Here is a 20,297-nt window from a genome sequence, read left to right as displayed (position 1 = left end):
ATCCTCCTCTTTTAAGCCCCAGGAGACAATCTAGAAGCTCTTAATCTTAGGGAAGGGCTGGAGATTCTGAAGGATGATAAGCTCCCACCTTGGTGGAGAACCCTGGGATTCTTGGTCCTAGCTTTTTTCTACATCTTTTCCAGTGCTGGATACAGTAATGCACACATTTCATCTCATCTGACTCCGGGGTGATGTAGGAAGGCAAGCTTAGGAAGAGAGGTCTGTTGCCTGGGCTCTGCTTTGCCCCACACTGTTAATCTGCTGAAGCATGAGAGAGCAGAGCCTCTGGGGAGAAGAGAACCAAAGGGTTGTTTTAATCAGTCTCGTGTAGCCAGGTAATGGGGCACCAGAAATTCCTTTCGAAGGAAAGACTCTTGACCCTCCTCTGACCTCCCTTTTTATCTGCAGGATGGGTGTACAGGACCCATAAATCATTTAACCTCACCTCCTTTGTCTAGACTAAGGCCATTGACACTGGGCTACTCCAAAGAAGGGACTTTGCCTAGAGGAAACATCAGAAAATCCATGTTCATGGTGGTGAGATGTCTTCTTGCATTTACCCTCCAGCATTTCCAGAGTTCCTCTGAAGGGCTGATTATTTTTCAAGTTGTGTATCATTTTTTTTCCTAGGGGAAACTGCACAATCAATGATATGTTTTGGTGAGTATTAAATCTCTTTTACATATTTCAAAATAATATCTAATTAAAATGTCAAGGTTAGAGCTCTTGTGACTGGAGTGGACAGGGCTCCACCCCTTCTCAGCCTCTCAAAGGGAACATGTAAAATATGTCCTATAATTAGGGGCAATTATAAATTCCAATTAAAAAGAAACCCACACGATTCTGAAGATATGCATTCTTTGATGCATCTTGCTCTAATTTACATTCTTGTTACACCCAATTGTCTCTGCTTCCTGGGATGTTTCCACACAGACAGGGCTTCCAAAACTACAGGGAGAAAAGCAGACCAAATCTGGACAAAGTAAGAAAGTTCATTAAAAATGGGTGATTGCGTCTATAACTTCTGGACTTGGTGTTCATTGATTAGAGATTAGACCTCATGCTTTGTACTCCTCAGATTGGGATTTTTAATTAGGATGTCATTATTACACAGATATACTGAAGGCCAAATTGATTTTCCAGATCTTTTGAAATAATAGCACTACTTCTGCAAAATGAAAATCATAATAGATTATTGACTTCAGGAGATTTGATCCAAGGGCACCTCCCCAATGTCAGCATTTTCAATATTTTTAGTTTCATGCAAAGAGACAGTCATAATTAGGCTTATATTAAAAGTTTGTGCACATTGACTCCATGTTAGGAATGCCGATGGCATCTCATTGATTACCCCTGAGTTATAACCACAGTGACATTGCTTATTGCAGCACTGTTTACATGCCACATAGCCTTTGTCTGCTGCTTCAGTTTAATTTTAAAAAGCATTCATATTCATGAGTAGCATACTTGACGTGCGTGCACGGTCAAAAGTCCATCAACTCTGGAATTCATGTCGCCCTTACTTAGTGTCTCCGTGACTTTCTTCACAGAGCTCTCAGTTCCAAGAGATGGCCTGATGACCTACCTTCACTAAGCATTTGAGTCCAAACCACTCACAAAGTATCTCTGTATTAAAGACTCAGTCGGCACTCTCAGTATCACCCCGGAACTTCCATTAAAACATCCCATTCATTTACCCTCTCAAAGCCAGGATTCTGTGTTGGCGGGGTGTCCACATCTATAGCATTTGCAGAGCTCTTGACCCTCAGAATGAGCGCAGACTCCACACCCCCGTTTCCTGCTCCTTGGTGACATCCCCAGGATTCAGTGTCAACAGAACCCCACCGGAAGCTCATCAAAGACAGGATATCATCCAGAGAACTGAGGTGAGATAATGCTGAGACTCAGAACTCCTTCAGGCAAGCACCATGTAGTGTCCTGCTCCTTGAAAAGTGAAATGAATCAGGCAGGGCCCTATGGCAGCCTGTGTGTGAGTCTCCTTTTCTACTTGGCTAAGTTCCTTGGCGCCATGGAGTGCAGTTTGAACATCTTTGTGTGTTCCCTGGCTGGCAGCGTCAAAAAGCCTTGCTTTTTGTTAAACTTAGTGCAGTAGTTCTCAATCTTCCTCATGCTGCAACCCCTTAATACAGTTCCTCATGTTGTGGTGACTCCCCACACATCATAAAATTATTTCATTGCTACTTCATAACTATAATTTTGCTACTGTTACGAATCATAATGTAAATATCTGATATGAGGGATATCTGGTATTCAACCCCTTTGAAAAGGTTTTTTGACCCCCCAAGGGGTCAGGACCCACAGGTTGAGAACCACTGGCTTGGACCATTTTAATCTAAAGAATTTGGATTTGATTATGTATATCCAGTGGATAGGCAGAGGCACCATCTTCCCCTTATGGAGCTTGGGTGCAGGAAACCAGTGAAGACCTGTCTGCACTAGAGACAGTTCACACTCACTTCTCTGTGCAGAACAATCACATCAATATGGTACTTAGATTCCCTCTAAACCCAGGACAATGTCTGTGGAACCCCAGCTGCTCCCTTCCTCAGGCATGGACATTGACACAGAGATGAGTGCCTGCAGCAAAGACTCCTGTCACTCACCTTCTCTCATCAATTTATAGACAAAAGTACACATGTCCCTCTCCGCCATGCCTAGTTTTCCTCTGAGCATATGACTTCTGTTTATAGTCCTTGCTGATATCTCATACTGGAGTGGGTGTGAAGAACTACATTTCACACACCACAGCACTGTCTAGAGGAAAGAGAAGGGGGGAATCCCAGTGGTGTGTACGGGCAAGGGACTCTTATTCGGCCTTTAAAAAGGAACAACATTCTGATTCAGCTACATCGTGGATGGACCTGGAAAGCATGATTCAAAGAGAAACAACAGACACTGACGTGATGTATTGGGACAGAAAAATCCAATGGCAAATAGGCTGGGGCTTGCCAGAGCCTATGGAGAAACTGGAGTAGGAGTTACCTCTAACTGTCGCATAGTTTCAGCTTACATAATGAGACTTCCGGTAACAGGCAATGGCGATCATTGCATGACGTACCGCCATGGTTTCAAAGCATCTCCCCAAAAGTTATATACTAGAGATTTAATCTCCAAGGCTAGTTGTATTTGGGGTTGGACTTTTGGGAGGTAGTTAAAATGAGCGCCTTTGGAAGCTATCAGGCTGCAGCTCCCGTGACCTCTCAGTGTCTGTGTTGTGTTTGCATTGTGCTGCTCTCTGCCATACCGTGGTGCAGCAGACAGTCTTCCCCAGACGCCATCCTCAGAGCCGGCACGCAAATACACTACAGTTACCCAGTTTGCGATGTTGAGTTCCAGTAACAGAAGATAAACCATGGTGTGTGTTTGTTGCCACTGGAGACTTAAAAGTAGTTGAAAATAAACAATTTTGTATTATTTCACAACACACAAATACAAGTGCCATCCTGGAGAGGATTCGCTTGAAAACGTGACATTGGGGGCTGGAGGGATGTCTCAGTGGTTGCACCACCTGTTCTTCCAGAGGACCTGGATCAGTTCCCTGCACTCATGTCAGGAGGCTCCAAATGACTGCAACTCCAGGTCTAGGGGTCTTGTGCCCTCTCCTGGCACTCATGGGCACCAGCACACACATGGCACACATACACACACATAGAAATACATACATAAACACAAATGCAAATAAAACAAAAACAACATTTGTAAATAAATGGCAGAAGTGAAAATGACACATTCAATGTTGTCTCTGTGAAACAATCGGGGTGGGGTAGCAAACATTTCCTGTGACATACTCAGATTTTAAAGACTTGAGGCTGCTACAGGTCTGTTCTCTGCTGCCTTTGACCACAGAAGCAACCGGAAATAATATGTAAATGAATTGAACATGGCAGATTTCTCTGCAAACCTTTATTTATAAACACCAACTTTAAGTCTTATGTAATTCTTACACAGCAAAAAAAATTATTCTTGTGATGTTGTTGTTGAAGCAATTAAACATGGCAGCTTGAGGATCTGAGGGAGCCTAAGTGTTGAGCCAAGCTTGGCGTCTGGGCCAGAGTTTGTTCATTCCCCCATCTAGAACTACAGATCTCTAATGGTAGTGCCTTCAGGACAGCACCATCAGACACCATGTCTTCTGATGGGGAGGGAATGCCATCCTTGGAAACATGTCAGTCAGTGGCTTAGGCAACATGAGACACCCCCGGATGGAGAGAAACTGCTAGCCAGTTCTCTTCTCTCTTCCTCAGACTTGACCTCTCTATCCAGTCAGGTTCAAGGGCTGGCACAATAACCACCTGTCCAGGTCTGCAGAAAACCCACTAGATCCTCTTCAGGACATCAAGAATGTCTTTAAACATCTCTTATAACAGTGGTCCTCAACCTTCCTAATGCTGTGACCCTTTAATACAGTTCTTCATGTATGGTGACCCCAACCATAAAATTATTCCCCTTACTACTTCATAACTGTAATTTTGCTACTGTTATGAGTTGTAATATAATTATCTCATATGTAGGGTATCTGATATGCAACCCCTGTGAAAGAGTTACTCAATCCTGAGGGAGTCACGACTGACATATTAAGAACCACTGCCTTATAGGATCATTTCTACCGAACAGACCCTTCACACAAAGTACAAAAGGTAAAAGGTCAACAATAATCTGTTCTACTAAAGTAAAACACCAGTTAGAACTGCTTTAAAAACCAGATATGGTGACCTTTATGGAAAGAAATTGAGGAGTTCTTATGGTTTGAGTTTGGACTATCCACCGTAAGCTTGTGTTCACAGACCTCTTCCAAGGCTGGTTGAATCATGCTGGAAAGCTGTGGAACTGTTGTTGGGCGGGGAGGGGGAGGCAGGGAGGAGGAGCATCTGGAGGAAGCAGGTCCTTGGGACCTTGATGGGTATATCCTGGTCCTTGGTTGCAGCCACCCTCTGCTTCCTGGTCTACCATGATGTGAACAGCCTCTGCCACACGCTCTGGCGTCAGGAACCCCAGCATGCCTCTCCCATCATAACTGATGGAACCCTGCAACACAGAGCCAAATAAATCTCTCCTCACTCACGCTGTTCTGTCGGGATGTCATGGCATTGCACAGGTGGCCAATATGAGTGGAGGAGCGAAAATGTCCCCAGTTGCTGCAGTGGGACAATTCTGGCAGCTGCCTGACACACAGGTAGAGGTGCATGTTGTATGACTTCCACAGAACCCAGGAAACCCTTCTGAGCAGCTGCTGTGAAAGAAGCATGGGGAAGCCAGAGTTCCTGAGGGGACAGAGTTTTGGGATTTGACTTTAGAGAGAATATGTTAGGGAAGAAGTCGTTGACCATGATCAGCAGGTTACCAACATTTCTAATTGTAAGAACTCAGTTCCTGCCATGGCTGCCCCCATCCCTTAGAACCCTTAAGCAAGAGGACTCCCGTCTCACATCGTCTATACTGTTTAGAAATGGAGACTCCTCTGTGGCCCAATGCTTCCTGTTGGGCAAGAGACAAAACAGGAGGGAAGAGTGGAGCCAATTTCATCTGCACGCCTAAGGTCCTTCAGGTGCCCCAGTGTGCCCAGCAACATGCCAGGGGCTGAGAGGCGAGTTCACAGGCCTTCGGCTGGGTTCTCCTGCATTTGACTTCTTCCTCTAATTGTTAATGTGTCTCTCATTACTCCTTAGATTCTTTTCCCCGTGTCTACGTTCTGTTTCCACGTCAGCTCCTGGTGCTGTTCTCGTCAACAGGGAACGGGAGCAGTTCACAGTTGTCTCTAAATAATTTTAGCATTTTGTTACAGTGAAGATGGCCGCAGCCTGGATGCCTTGCCGAGCTCAGAAGGGGCTGCCTTTATTAGTTCTAACTTTATTTCTCATAAAATGGGAGGCCATTTGAGTAAAATGATAGGGGAAAATTCTTAAACAGAACCAGCATGTAAACATGGTCTTTATGGCTTGAAACGCAATCCCCAGCTGATGCTGTGTGCTTCATGTTTCAACTGCCAGAAAAACCTGACATCTATATATCAGGCTGATTAATGGAGACTTCAGTGATGGAGTTAAGAGGGTCCTTTGCTGAGGACGGTGTGTTGGTCTGGGGATGATTTGGGGCCTCTCTTCTGCATAGATTGAAGTGCGTACATCGGAGTAAATCATAGGAATGTGCCTTTTCCCTTAATCTATTTTTTATGTTCAAAGGCCTTCAGACCTGGATGGCAGGAGCATGAGAAAAGAGAGAAGGAAGGAGAGATAGAGAAAGGTGGTCTCAAAATATGACCCTCTCTCTCACACACACACATACACACATACACACACACACACCACACCACACCACACCACACCACACCACACCACACCACATCACCACTCTCTGGCCATTGATATTTTCTAGCAAAAGAGAAAAAATTTGCAATTTTGCAAAACTAAGGATCGTAAACCATGCACTGGCCTAGCGTCATACTCCCAAATCTCTTGTAGATGTGCTGGTTAGGCTAAATTCACAACATTTTGGTAGCTTCTCTCCAGTTAAGAAATTTCTGTTTCATCCATCTGGTTACCACAATTACTCACAAAGACAGAATTTTCCAAATGTAAACCTTTCCTCATATCCTTTAAGTCAGGGACCATTTAGCAACCCCCACCCCCACCCACAATGATTTCCTAATAGTCCCAGGAAAGAGTGCCTGAAGATTTGAGCTGTTGTTTCTTGCAGAAGAATCCGGCACACTAGCCCGTGTGATAGAGCAGCTCTCCCCGGCTGCACACAGCAAAGGTATGTCTGCTGCTCTTGTATTCTTGTTAAATGCTCAGAGAGCGGCTGCTGTCTAGCGGGACGTCACCATCTTCAGAGACCTGGAATGCTCCATTGTGGTTGCAGTCCAGCATATGCCCCATTAAGTTCCTGTTTTGAATGTTTTCCCAGTAAGTAGTGGCATTGTGGGAGCCGTGGAAGCCATAAGAGATGAGGCCTGAATGACAGAAGTCAGGCGCTAGAGCTGGGCCTTTGAAGGCTGTATCCACCCTTGGGTTCCCATCTACATCTCTCTCTCTCCTTCCTGTCACATATTCCCTTGAGAGAAGCCGCTCCACTACCCCTTCCCCCACCAAAACAGGCTGAAACCCTCCCAAACGGGGATCCAGAAGAAATCTTTCCACCCTTGACTGGTTCCGTCAAGTGTTTTATGGCAGCCGTGTTGAAAAGAAGTAATCCATTCACGTCTGCACCTGCCTAAGAGTGAGGGAGACCGAGAAACCAGGGGTCCTCATATGGGAGACTTCCTGGGCCGTTAATAAGACTCAGTCTCATGGCTCCATTTACCTGCAAAGGACACTGGGACATATCACATATCTCCGATCCCAGGGAGGCAGTGGCTTCAAACCTCCGTTATGATGCCAAGATCCCTGAACAGCGGCTGAACAGACGCCAGGACGTCTCCAAGAGACAAAGGAGTGGAAATAAAAACTGAATAGTTTCTTTTGCAAATTGTATCCTGCCACTGACAACAGGCCTCCTTTCCCTCAGCCTTCACCAGCCCCACGGCCAGGCAAATGTTCGCTTTGACACTGGGTTCCCGATGGAAGAGGGACTTAGCTATGACCTGGGTCACAGCACTTAGTGACAGTGTTTAAAACAGAACGTAGGCCTCCCAGTGTTTGGTTTTCGGTTTTCACGGCTGCAGCGCAGTTATAGGAACAGCTAGAGTGGGAGGGGCCAGGATCGGTGATCTGGAGAGAGCTGGCGTGGAGTGCTCTGAAGGCAAATGCCAGTCTGATTTGGGGATCGAACCTCCAGGAGCTGAGGGTTCTTCCTTTTCTTCTTCAGGAGTCAAAGCTCAACTTCTTTATTGTGGTGTTAAGAGAAAATGTTCCCGGTTGTGACAACAGGGGTAATAATGGGGTGGGAAACTCTGTGACCTCTCACAAACAAAAGGTGCTTCAAGATGAGTGGAGCCCTGGGAGAGCTGAGGTTTGAGTCCTTACCTGCTCATCTCCCAGCCAGTACGAGCCAATCAAAGGCCCATCCTTCATGCCAATGGCAGAGTGGCGTTCAGATCCCTTAGATGTAGACAGAAGCCCCCAAGAACTGTTCAAGGCTTCAGAGTCACAATTTCAAAGAGGTTGGAGGAAATGTTTCATTAATTCTTATAAAGAAATCCTCTTTTCTTAATTTTTTTCATTAACTTCAGACATTTACTTACAATTACATGTGTTCTGTGAATACAATGACAGAAATTAATAATTCATAGCTTTTGTCAAGGAAAATTTTTAAAAGGGACAGTTGTTCAATCAAACACAGCTTTAAATGCACAATCTTTATTTAAATAAGATGGAAAAAATAAATAATGAGGACTGTTATTGTACTTTGGAGGAATCTTATCTTTTTCTAAATTATATCTGTGCCACACCAGTGACATAAAATCCCGGGTTGCTCGGAGCACATCACGAAAATAACAGGCTCCATTCTGATGATCTGAAACTTGACATTCACTATTTACAGCGTCACCTGAATGTTCAGAGACCTTGTGCTTGGTGACAGCGTCAGAGCAGGAAAACACAGGGGAGGACTGACAGCCCCGTGTCTACAAGGGAGGAATTAAGGTCCCGAGAGGGGGACTTTCAAGTTCCCACAAATGAGCCTAGGGCAGAGGTCCCTGACACCCAGGCCAGGCTCTCAGAGTTGTAGTGCCATCCTCAGGTCACTGTCCCCCAGGCCCCACCTGCCAAAGAGCTGCCAACTATTGATTATGACCTGAGGTGTAATAAGGTAAGCCACGCCTTTCCTGCCCACTGCATGGTTAGTTCTGAAAAGCTGGCATTAACAATTACTTGCTTTTGGTGGAGATGATGTTTCAAAATTATGCTTCCTTTGTTAAAATCAAAGTGCCCACTACTTGAAATCGACTCCAATGGAAAGAGAGGTGACAGACAAGGACAAGGCCTGACAGAAATCAGACGGCGGTGGAGACAGCTGTACCCCTCCATTTCTTCCTGCCTGCCTGCAAAGTCAGCTCCAGTCCTTAGCTGTTCAATCACAAAGATGACAGTGGTTCCCGTCTTTAAAGAAAAACAATACAAACCCCAGAGAAGCGTCCTAAAAATAGTCAGTTAATAGAAGGGTCCCTTGAAAGGGCAATTGACCCTACGGGTAAGAATCAAATGTCCCTGTACTTGGAGAAAATCATTACGAAGATCTGAGTCTTGTTTCATCTGTAAAATGAGGACGTGTCAGCTGGCTTTCATACTGTAACACACTGCTCCAAAACGCGAGGGCTTATCGAGCCCATGTATCTAAAGGTTGGCTGTGGAAGTATTGCTTCTCACTGGATCCTGGAGTTGTAGGTAACTGCTGCTCAGGTAAATGTGCCCCTCTGCATCCTCTTAGCTCTAGCAGGCTAGCTGCCTCTTCCCAAAGTGACAGCCCAGATACAGCAGGACAGACAGGGGAGACCCATGGGGCCTTCCAGAGCCAGCCACTGCACAGTTCAATTGTAATGCACGTGCCTAATCCGGGACAGGAACATTCTGACATAAATACAGCAAGGGTGTAGAGTGAGTGCTGAGAAGCTGGTCCCAAGTTGAGCTGTCGTAAGGGACAATGGCACTCCTCTTCCTCCTTGCTTTCCTTTGAGAATTCCTTAACTGTAATTCTCAGCTAAGTAAGTAAAAAGGCCTGGCTGTGCCTCCTCAGGGAAGAGTCAGGTGTCTGTAAGTGGGTATGTCTTGGGCCTGGTTGGTGAAATAGTAATGATAGCTTGTTATGAATTGCCCTCTTTGATACAAACAGTTGCTGAGGGTGGTACTTGGAGGTGAGAAAAATGTGTGGTCTTCCTGGATCCACCCATTTCCCACTACTGAATACAGTATTGACCCTCATCTCACAAACCGAAAGAAACAAACGGATTTGATTAGCAAATACTTTCATCTACGTTCTGATTGAAGTCTCTGAGGCTTCCTTATTTTAGAAAATCCCATTTTACTGCACAGCACATCAGGCAACAGAAAAATTTCCTTTCCCATCAGTTGCCCTTCCCCTCCCGCGGCCAGGGCATTCATCCACATCCTCACCAGCAGGGCAAAGTCCAGAGCCATGTGGGCAGGCTCCGGCCTGGGAGGCCCTCCTGCTGTGTCTGACCCTATGTGAATCACTCCATCCCCATACACTCCATGCATAGGACAGCCCTTAGGGTGCCCAGGCCCAGACATCCTCCACGGTGGCACTCTCTTCTCATCAGGAACCCTGAGATGCAAAGCCCAGCTCTCCTAGGTAAAAGGAGCTGAATGAAATTATAGCCAAGGAGGCAACCCTTTGGCCATCTGAGAATTCTGACCAGTTGGCACATTGTCGTCTCCAAATGAGCCGGCAGGAAGTGGGGTTTCCTAAAACTGGGTTTTAAAGCACTTAGAACAGGAAACCATTTCCCATGCATGTTAGATCTCTCTAATGACTGACTAACTAGAAACAGGCTATCTTAATACTCTGCCCCGAGCCATTACAAATGGCTTTCTTTCCAGACTTCATTAGAATATTTACTGCGATTTGGATAGGAGACTTTTGACACTGAAGTCATAAAATTTACAGGGGGATTTTTCTTCTTTCTCTCTTTTCAGTTTGAGAAGAGACTTTGGAAGAAGAAGAGGAAACTCCCAGTCCCTCAGCCACCAATCTCATTCATTAGGCTTCATGTCTCGTGACCTCTAGTTAAGAAAATAAATAGCCCTGTGGTCCTCCAATAAATTGCCTTCAGAGCAAAACAGCTACATCTCTCCTTTGCCGACTCTCACCTCTTTCAGATGTATGCGACAAGAAAGAAAAAAAAATTTTTCAATCTGAACACTTCCTTCCCGGGTCTTCCCAACCTTATGAATGGGGCACATTCATCGTCCCCATTTCATCTTTAAGAAGACGAAGGTTACAAGTTTCCAGAAGCCACACAGCTAGTAGGTGGCGGAGCCAAGACTGGGATCACAGTGTCACTCAAACACAGCTCCTCAGATATGTGCTATGTGGATATACACGCCCATCCCCGAGGAGAGCTAGTCTGCACTGGTGGGGGGCTGGATGCCGTCTGGAAAAGAAACCTGGGCTCATTTTTCCTTGCTCTACATCTCAGGCACCTAATACTGTTCCGCTCATGACGGCATTCCTTTCTTTTCTCATTGCTGTGACCAAATGCCAGGTAGGAAGTAACTTAGAGGAGGAAGGATTTCCTTAGCTCACAGTTTGAGGGGATACGGCTTATCAAAGCAGGGAAAGATTAGTGGTGGGAACACAGGGCAACTGCTCACACCATGTCTGCAACCAGGAGGCAGAGTGAGAGGAACGCTGGTCCAAGCTTGCTTCCTCCTTCCTCTTTTATTATTCGGTCTCCCAGCCCCTGGAATGTTCTATGTTCATTCCAGAAGGGTTTTCCTTCCTCAGTTAAATCTCTCCAGAAAAATACTCGCAGCTGAGCCTAGAGGTGTGTTTCCTAGGTGAGTTTACAGCCAGTCAAATTGATAAGGAAGATTAACCATCACAGTGAGCATCCAGGAGTTAAACCTCCAGTCTGAAGGGAGTCACAGGCTGGAGAGATGGCTCAGCAGTTAAGAGCACTGGTTGCTCTTGCAGAGGACCTGGCTTTGATTCCCATCACCCATGTGGCTGCTCACAACCATCTGTAACTCCTGTTCCAGAGAATCAGTATCCTCTTCTGACCTCCACAGGCAACCAGTACATGTGGTACACATACCTACATATGTATAGGAAAAACACTCCATTCACATAAAATGAAATTAAAATTTCATTTTTTTAAAAGAAAGGAGACACTATGGGACAGGGGCAAGGCTCGGTTTGTTACAGAATCCAGTTGCACTTTGATGGTACTGTGTGCTGACTGCAGCCTTGAGGAAGTCAGAGTGTTGTGGTAAGGGAGGACGCAGACACCACACAGGGCGTGGGGAGAGCCACTGACTTTGATTCGGGATGGGGTTAGGGAAGGACTGTGATGTGGGATATTTGAGCAAGCTCTGAATAAAGTTAGGAAGAGAGACACATGAGAGAACATTCTAGAATGAAAGGGCATTCAGCACCAGACCTCCGTGGGATATCTGAAGGACAGAAGAAGCTGCCGCAATATCCCTCCCTGCTCATGCTCCTGATGTTGTGGACTGCATTCAGAACCCTGGGTTCTCCAGGTACTATGTCTGTACTAGAAAGCTGCATACCCCCATTGCATAGGTAGTTCTGTATCTGATCGTCCCCACTGGGTCTCACCACATCCCATCCCAAGATGGATGGAGAATGGTTTCTTCAGCAGGCTTCACAGGCTACATCGTCTCCTAGGATGCTCTATGAATGCAGAGCCAAGACAATGATGATCATTTCGAAAACAGAGTGTACGTTCTGTTTGCAAGCAATAAAGAGCACGTGTGCTATCATGTTTCCCCCTTTTTGCCTTGATTCCTAGGAAGCTCGATGTTAAATTTAATATTCAATTAAAACAACAAAGTTAGCCTTCAAGGCTTTGAGTATTTTTAATGCTTAATTGTGAATCTGCTTTTCATTGTATGCAGCCTCTAGTGCTTTTGGGCGGGTGTATAAATAACACATGTACATAAAATCATGTATGCCAAGCATAGAAGAAGGTTGATCTGCCTAAAAAAATAACATTTATAATCAGTTTACTGTATGTTCCAGATAGGCATTGTTTATTATTCCATACCCGTGGAGGCAACCACATGACCAGTCTGGATCAGAAAAGGAGAAAGAAACACTGTTGTAGACCAATATGCTAATGTCTCCTGTGGTGGTATAAAGGAGAATGGACCCCACAGACCTATATATTTGAATGCTCAGTCCATAGTTGATAGAACTATTTGGGAAGGATTAGGAGGTGTGGCCTTATTAGAGGAAGTGTGTCACTAGATGTGGGCTTTGAGGTTTCAAAAACCCACACCATTTCCGGTCTCTCTCTGCCCCTCATTTGTGGACCATATATCAGCTCCCAGCCACTGCTTCAGCACCATGGCTGCCTTCCAACTGCCATGCTTCCTGCTGAGATGGACGTGGACTCTAACCCTCTGCAGCCAGGAGACTCAAAACTAAATGCATTTTTTTTTTTTGATAAGTTGCCTGGGCATGGTGTTTCGTCACAGCAAAGAAAAGTAACTAAGACATCCCCTTACCCCAACAACCAGTACCATGTACCCTATGTCATCTCTTCTCACATGAACACTGGGCTTGGCTACATGACATGCCTTAGCCAATGAGACATTTGTAAGTCAATGACGGAAACTTGATAAGTAATCCTATATATCGCCACCTTGAAATGTTGCTGTTACCATGTGACCCAGCCAGGAAGCTTTACTGAAGATGGCAGATATGTAGAGGGGTCTAACTGCCAAAACTGGTCTGCTCAGTAAAGCTATATGAATGAGCCCAATGAAAGAGCAGAGTCTGTAATCAACTACAGTGGTTTGAATAAGAGTGTCCGTCCCCCACCCCAGGCTAAGATATTTGAATTGTACTCCCAATTGGTGGCACTGTTAGGAAGAACAGCCTTAATGGAGGAAGTCTGTCAGTGTGGTGGGCTTTGAAGATTTAAGGCTTCCACTGCTTTCCACTTCATTCTCTTTGCTTTGTGCTTGCATTAGAAGATGTGAGCTCTCCGCTTTCTGCTCCCGCCACCAGGCCTGCTGTCTACGGCTATCCCTCCTTGCCAAGGTGGGCTCTTCTCTATCTGGAATACAAAGCCCAAGTGAACTCGTTCTTCCTTAAGTTTCCTTTGTTCTGATATTTTATCACAGTAACAGAAAATGACTGATACAGCCACCCATGAAGGCTTTGGAATTAATTAAACCTTGTTCTGTCTTGCATCTAAGTTTCTGAGTGCTTGCTATGGAGCAATAGATAACTGATACACTGATCCATACATACAAAATCTCTTTCAGGATCTAAGTTCTGTAGAACTGATCCTGCCTGGTTCCATTAAGTCCTGAACTCTTGTCTTAGAACATCAAGGCTTCCTGACAGCCTTAGCTTGCCTCCAACAAACCACTCCCACAAAGGCTGCATCTTTTCTGAGAACCTACTACCCAGAACATACTTCTTTCAACACAGGAGCTGCATTGCTAAAACAGCTAAGTGCTGTCCTCAAAAAGTGTAGTAAATGTTAAGGCCAAAATAATTTAGACTGTGAGTGATTTGCAGAATAGATGGAAAGCTGGAAAAAAGATAGAGGGAGATAATTGAGAGACATCCTAGTACCTACAGCATGACATATACAGGGAACACACCAATGCATATCAAATGCATGCCCACATAAAACAAACATACAAAATCATTTTGCCCCGCATGGGATTAGAAAAAGATGTTAGCTACTAGGAAGAAAACCTCATGTCAGTGAGCATTTCTCCTCATACCAACTCCATAGAGAACAAAGTGCTCATAAGTCATGATAACATGCTCATGATAACTTTGATGGATATTTAGAGATGTTACTAGTCAGCTATTGAACAGCTGGTAGCTTGAAGTCAGCCATAATAGAATTTAGAACAGATTAATAGGCACATGTTAGCAACTAGCTACCACCCTTGGGTCTTTCTGCCCACTTGATGATTTCTTTTTTAAAAGACTATATTTAGCAAACCATTGAGACTGGAAATAGTTTATGTATTTCTCCACACATATATTTAACATTTACTCTAGCAATGTCTAGGAAATGGAGTTGACTAGATAGAATATATCATTCCTGTGAGGGAAAAATATATAACTAGAACAAACAGCAAACAGTTGGATCTAACTATTTTTTTCAGTCTGTGCTTTTCAAATCCTCTGAACTGACCCTTGCCCTACTTTATCATCAAAAACGAAAATTAAAGGAAAACTTTTTGTTTTCAAAAGTGAAGACAGAAACTCCTCCACCTCTAAAATAATAGAAGTTGCTCACGCATTGTTATGTTAGCGTGGTGGACACCAATGATGACATTTCAAGAAGCCTTTGAGGAACAGTGCCTAGTGGGGAAAGGTTGGGTATTGAGTGTTCATGACCATCTCCTAGCATTGAGCAGGTCCTGGGTGATGGAACTAGTCCCCATGAGAACACCACTGTGAGTCAAGACCATCCATGCACTTGACATTCATTAGACACTTGCCATGCTGTTCAGACTTGCTAGTCCCTAGAATGATGAACCAAATAACCCTTGTTTCTTTATAAGGTATGCATCCTCAGACATTTTGTTGTAGCAACAGAAGATAAACTGAAACAGCCAGACAGTGGGCAGGGCAATCACTGTCACAGTAGCAATTTGCATCTGAAAAGAGGAGTGACTTGGCCGAGGTCACACTGATGTAAATATCAGAATAAATGCCTATGTTCTTTTTACCACAATGCATGGGTTCTACTATTAAATTGTGACAGATGCTGAAAGTTGTCTCAAATCACAAAGGCTGATCAATCATATTTCACTCAAGCTTTCATTAGGGGCTACATGTCTTATTTTAGTTAGAAGTAGAGAGTGCATGATGAAAATGGAAAGTCGGAGTACAAAGGTGTGAATACTAGAGGCATGCAAGGAACCAAAACCAGCGACAATTGAAAGCTAAAGACAAGAAGTCACTCAAAGACATGGACTTAACTTGTCCCTTGTCCACCGTCCACTGCTTAGCTACTTGCTGGCCAGAGTTACGCTCTCAATGCGTGCTTCCCAAATAAGTGAAAATGAGAGGGAAGAAGAAGGTGAAGAATGGAGAAAGAGCAGAAGTAAAGTGGGAAGGGGAAAGGAGAGAGAAATTCATCAGGAAAGCAAACACGAAGTCAAAACCACAGCACTATATGGTTCTCTAGTGGTCTAGGGGACCCAGCTGACTCCAAGTATGCCCCAGGGATAATATGGCTAGGATAAAAGATGAAACTCATAATAAAGATGACCAATCATGTTTTTTAAAGTAAGTGATTCATGGGGCAGGATGATGGTTTTTTCAAAAGGCCATAGTAATAAAAAGTGCATTTCAATATAGCTGATATTTAGGTGGGTCAATATGAACCATGTAGAAAATTCATGTTCCTAGGGCAGCTCATTCCCGAACCACAGGGAGTCGTTACCATTGATTATAGATGCATTCCTACTCAAAGGACTCCTGCCATGGAGTTCACGATGAATGGACCTTTCCGGGGGTCTGTCTTCACAGTCACATCAAGTGTTAGCCGTTTTCTCTCTCTTAAAAAAAAAAATCAACCTTTAGAGTTAAATTGAGCTAAGGGGGCTTGGCTTCCTGTTGTTGTTGCTGTATGCTTTGTTTTATTGTTCTCAAGTATTCTATCTCTCTCCACACCTCCTAGAATTTGAATGAAACCCCCTTGTGGATAGACTGTAGAACAGCATTTTTTCCAGTCTTTACTAAAAGTCAAGTAGTTCAGAGGGGTGACCACTGGCCACCAAAAATCAAGAGGCCAGCAGGCCCAGCTCATCCTCTCCTCAGACCATTTTCTAAGGCCTCACCTCACCTACATCTCAGCATCTCCATCATTGTTGGAGGATAATACTAATGTCTCTTTTGAAATGTTTCTGTAGGAAACAGTGCTTACCACCATGCTTGGCTTTCAAATAATGGAAATTACAAGCACAAAGCTGAGCCCAAAACACATCTTAGAAGGTTCTATGAGATCAGCCTTTCTTTTCAAGTCTAGCTTCTCTGAGTATGGAATGAAGCCTAGTCCCCACATTTTTAAGAGACAGTTGATGGTTTCTAAACTCACCTGAAACCCTTGTTGCAGACTTAGGGTCTACAGCTCCACAGGATTGTACAGCTATGCATGAACTGAGCGTCATGAAGTTTGGATTGTGAGCTTCATGGCTCACTGATAATAACTGGGTGGGGCTGTTACACACCCGGAATCCTCGAACTGACAGCATTCTTCTCCTAGGGGAGAGGATTTCAAATCTTAATTGAATTTTCTCTGGGTTATTTTGATCCAGAATTGAGTGAGCACTGGCTAGGATACTCCCATTTGGTTTTTTGTTTTGTTTTGTTTTGGTGGTGGTGGGTTTTGTTTGTTTGTTTGTTTTTGTGTTCATTCATTCATTTGTTTGTTTTGGTTTTGGGGTTTTTTGGTTTTTTTTTTTTGTTTCCTCCAGAAATGCTTGAATCGACTTACTGGCATTCTTCAGACAGCATCTCATTGAACACACCAAGCAAACAAACCAACACCCTAAATCCAATAATCTCATCAGTCCAGGTCCATGCTAGAAACATCCCAGATGCATTGCCTTCTGGCCTAATGGTTGCAGGAACACTATCATTATTGGCCTTCACTGAGCAAACTCCAGGAAGCCAAATCATAGATGTCACCCCTCGGGAGACAGAAGCTCTCATCCCCAGACCCTGTGTTTGTAGTTGGGCAGTTAAATTTAGAGGAAAGATAGTCAAAAGATATGCTATGGTCATTCCTGCAACTTGCCCTATGATCCAGCAAGCTCTGTTTTCTCCTTTTCAAGCCAGGCAAGCTCAAAAGTTCCACTTGTCCATGCGCTGTCATTGCCTTCCTCATGGGTAATGTGATCTGTGGAGCCACCAAGGGAAGAAAGTGCATTAATTCCAAAGCAACCCTCCCACCCCCGTAGGCTCACACCTGTGTTCAATAAGACTGTCACAGAGCCTGACTGCTACTGCATAGTACCATCATCTTCCTTTGGATCTCAGTTTGGACAAAGGAGGCTAACTGCATCCTCTAGGAATCCCAGCCAAGCCCAGGTTCCATGGGCTTCTCTTTTCTGTCCTTTCAAGATTTTGTAGCAGATTCATGAGCTTCCAAATCATACATTCTCCTCCCTTAAGCTTTCACCAAGATCTACAATGTAAAAAGCTTGCTGACAAGAGGAATGAGTGGATTGTCTTTGCTCTTTTCTATGATGTGAAAGCTACAGTGCCTTGTTTGTTCCCAAGCTTGTCATTGAAAATCAGCCTATTCCCTTTGCTGACAAAAAGGAAGTCACCAGGGCTCGCCTTTCCTAAAATATTTACTCTTCCAGTTCTCCTGGGCCTATTCATCTCATGCTTCCCAGTCTTGAAACATCTTCCTGAAAGTCCTTCCTCCCCTTAAAGGTTTTCCAGAATAAACTAAACTTGGCTCTTTACATCTCTGAGCACTGAACATCTATGTTATTTATTTTGGTGACTGAAAACATTCTGCTACATCTCACTACCTTTTCCAAGTGTGTCATCCTAATCGTGTATCCGTGTGTGGTATTTTGAACAATGGCCCCATAGGCTCATATGTTTAAATGCTTGGTCCTCAGATGGTGGAACTGTTTGGGAAGGATTAGGAGGTGTGGCCTTGTTGGAGGTGTGTCACTGGGGGCAGATGTTGAGGTTTCAAAAGCCCACACAATTTCCCGTTAGCTCTCTCGCCCTTCTGCTTGTGGATCAAGATGTGAGCTCTGAGCTACTGCCATGTCTGCCTGCCTGCTGCCAGGCTCCCCATCATGATGGCCATGGACTCTAACCCTCTAGAACTGTAAGCCCCGATAGATTCTTTCTTCTATACATTGCCTTGGTCATGTGTCTTATCACAGCAATAGAAAAGTAACTGGACACCAGGTAGGCAGATAGTTGCCTCAAAGACTGAGACCAAGGAGATCTCTACTCTTCCTACAATCTACACATAGAGTATTAACAGTACAAGCTAATCATTCCTCACCAAAAACCTGTCATCAAAAGTGGCTCAAACTTTGGAACTTTCTAACCACTGATATGGTGTCAGCAAGTGAAAGATCTTATCCCCCAATCTCATGGGACAGGTGGCCATCAACACATAGGCATCCTTCCAGCTACGTCTGTGAGGGATGATGAAACATTAGTGACTTGGTCACAGTCTAAGATATCTCGTTAATCATGTGTATGCAAATATTTCCAGCCTGGAAGTCTGCAGCACTTCTTCTCTGAGTATGTGGAATGAAGAATGCTTGGTTTGTAGTGGACGACCAATACTTGTTATACTAGACTTCTGTTGTGAAGGCGTTCATGGATTAGCCATATTTTCCTAGAAGCACTAAAGTAAAGAGTAGTAGGAAGAAAAACCACCTCGATAGCCATGAATTCCAGCAAAGGGATGGGGCGAGCCTTTGAGTGAAGATTTCATTAACTCTTCAGAACTGGATATACCCGACTACAAATTTTAAACCATCTTGAACCCTTACTAAATTTTTCTAAAAAGTTATTGAAGGAGGCAGTTTCCAATAAGGTAAGCATAGTCACCCCAAAGATAGAAAAAGGTGGCCACCTCAAACCAAAGGGCAAGAGAGAGAGGGGGAGACAGAGAGGGAGAGGCAGCAAAACAGAGAGACAGAGACAGAGACAGACAGACAGAGAGAGGGGAAACAAATTATGCTTGATGACCAGTCCTAGGACACCACACATATGCCTGGGCACAGACACATGGACTCAGTAGGAACCTCATTTTTTGCTACTTGCCCCAAGTTAAATTCCAGGTAATTGGTCAGAGGGATTAAAATCCCTGGGATGCCCTGTGGCTTTAATGGCCTCACACCTGCCTTCCTATAAAGCGGCTGCCTATCCCTGTTCTGGAGCTTTTAAAAGCTCTCCAATTGCGATTTACGGACGCAGCCAATTAGGTGACAAAGAGGGCAAGATTTTGGGGGCCCTTTCAGGGCTTAGCCATTGCCTGTCCCCCAACACAATCTCTGAATACAAAAGGAGTTTAACTGAGTTTTGACTGGAAGGCCCGAGCTGCTCAGAAATGACTACATCATCGCATCTCCAATCTCTTCCCCAAGTCTCCTTGTGTTTGGTTACTTCTTTGGGATGAGTTGCAGGCCACTGAGAATTCCATCAGCAATCTAAAGGGTCCAAAGAAACCTCTGACAACATCTGAGCTTGGAAAGAGGTGTGACCCTTAGAGGGACAAACGACAGCCACGTTCATTGAGAGTAAAGCAGATAGAGAGCGCTGCAGATGCCAAGCTGTCCATGCGTGGTCTTGACTGCTCTACGGCAGTGCTAACTGCTCTCTTACCAACCGCTGGCCATTGTACTGTGTTGGTCATTCAAATGTTAGCCTAAGAAAGGATTGGATCCCAAGACCTTCCATCAGTTAAGAGGGGGGTGGGTTGGCTTTTCCATAAAGACCCCCTCAGTTTCTTGCAGGTCAGAACACTGGAGTTCCTAGGCGGTAGAAATGCCGCTGGCCAGTGTAGAAAGAAACCATATTTGCATCTGGGAAAGAAAGGGCATGCAAACACAGTTCCCTCCTGATGGAAGAGTCCACGAGCGGAAGGAACCTGTGCCTGTGACCACACA

At 44.6% G+C, this 20,297-nt stretch overlaps 1 long non-coding RNA gene across 1 annotated transcript; it reads right to left on the bottom strand.

The window, feature by feature from the left end:
* Positions 1–5,824: 5,824 nt before the first annotated feature.
* Positions 5,825–7,638, bottom strand: LOC131912040 (uncharacterized). Its single transcript, XR_009379502.1, has 2 exons — positions 7,321–7,638; positions 5,825–6,210 (listed from the first exon to the last, which is right to left on the bottom strand). It is a non-coding gene; the product is annotated as an uncharacterized LOC131912040 (long non-coding RNA).
* Positions 7,639–20,297: the final 12,659 nt, after the last annotated feature.

This window comes from Peromyscus eremicus, chromosome 5, assembly GCF_949786415.1.
Source record: "Peromyscus eremicus chromosome 5, PerEre_H2_v1, whole genome shotgun sequence".
Classification (NCBI taxonomy): domain Eukaryota; kingdom Metazoa; phylum Chordata; class Mammalia; order Rodentia; family Cricetidae; genus Peromyscus; species Peromyscus eremicus.
The sequence above is the reverse complement of the archived record's forward strand: the minus strand, read 5'-3'. Positions and strand labels throughout refer to the sequence as shown.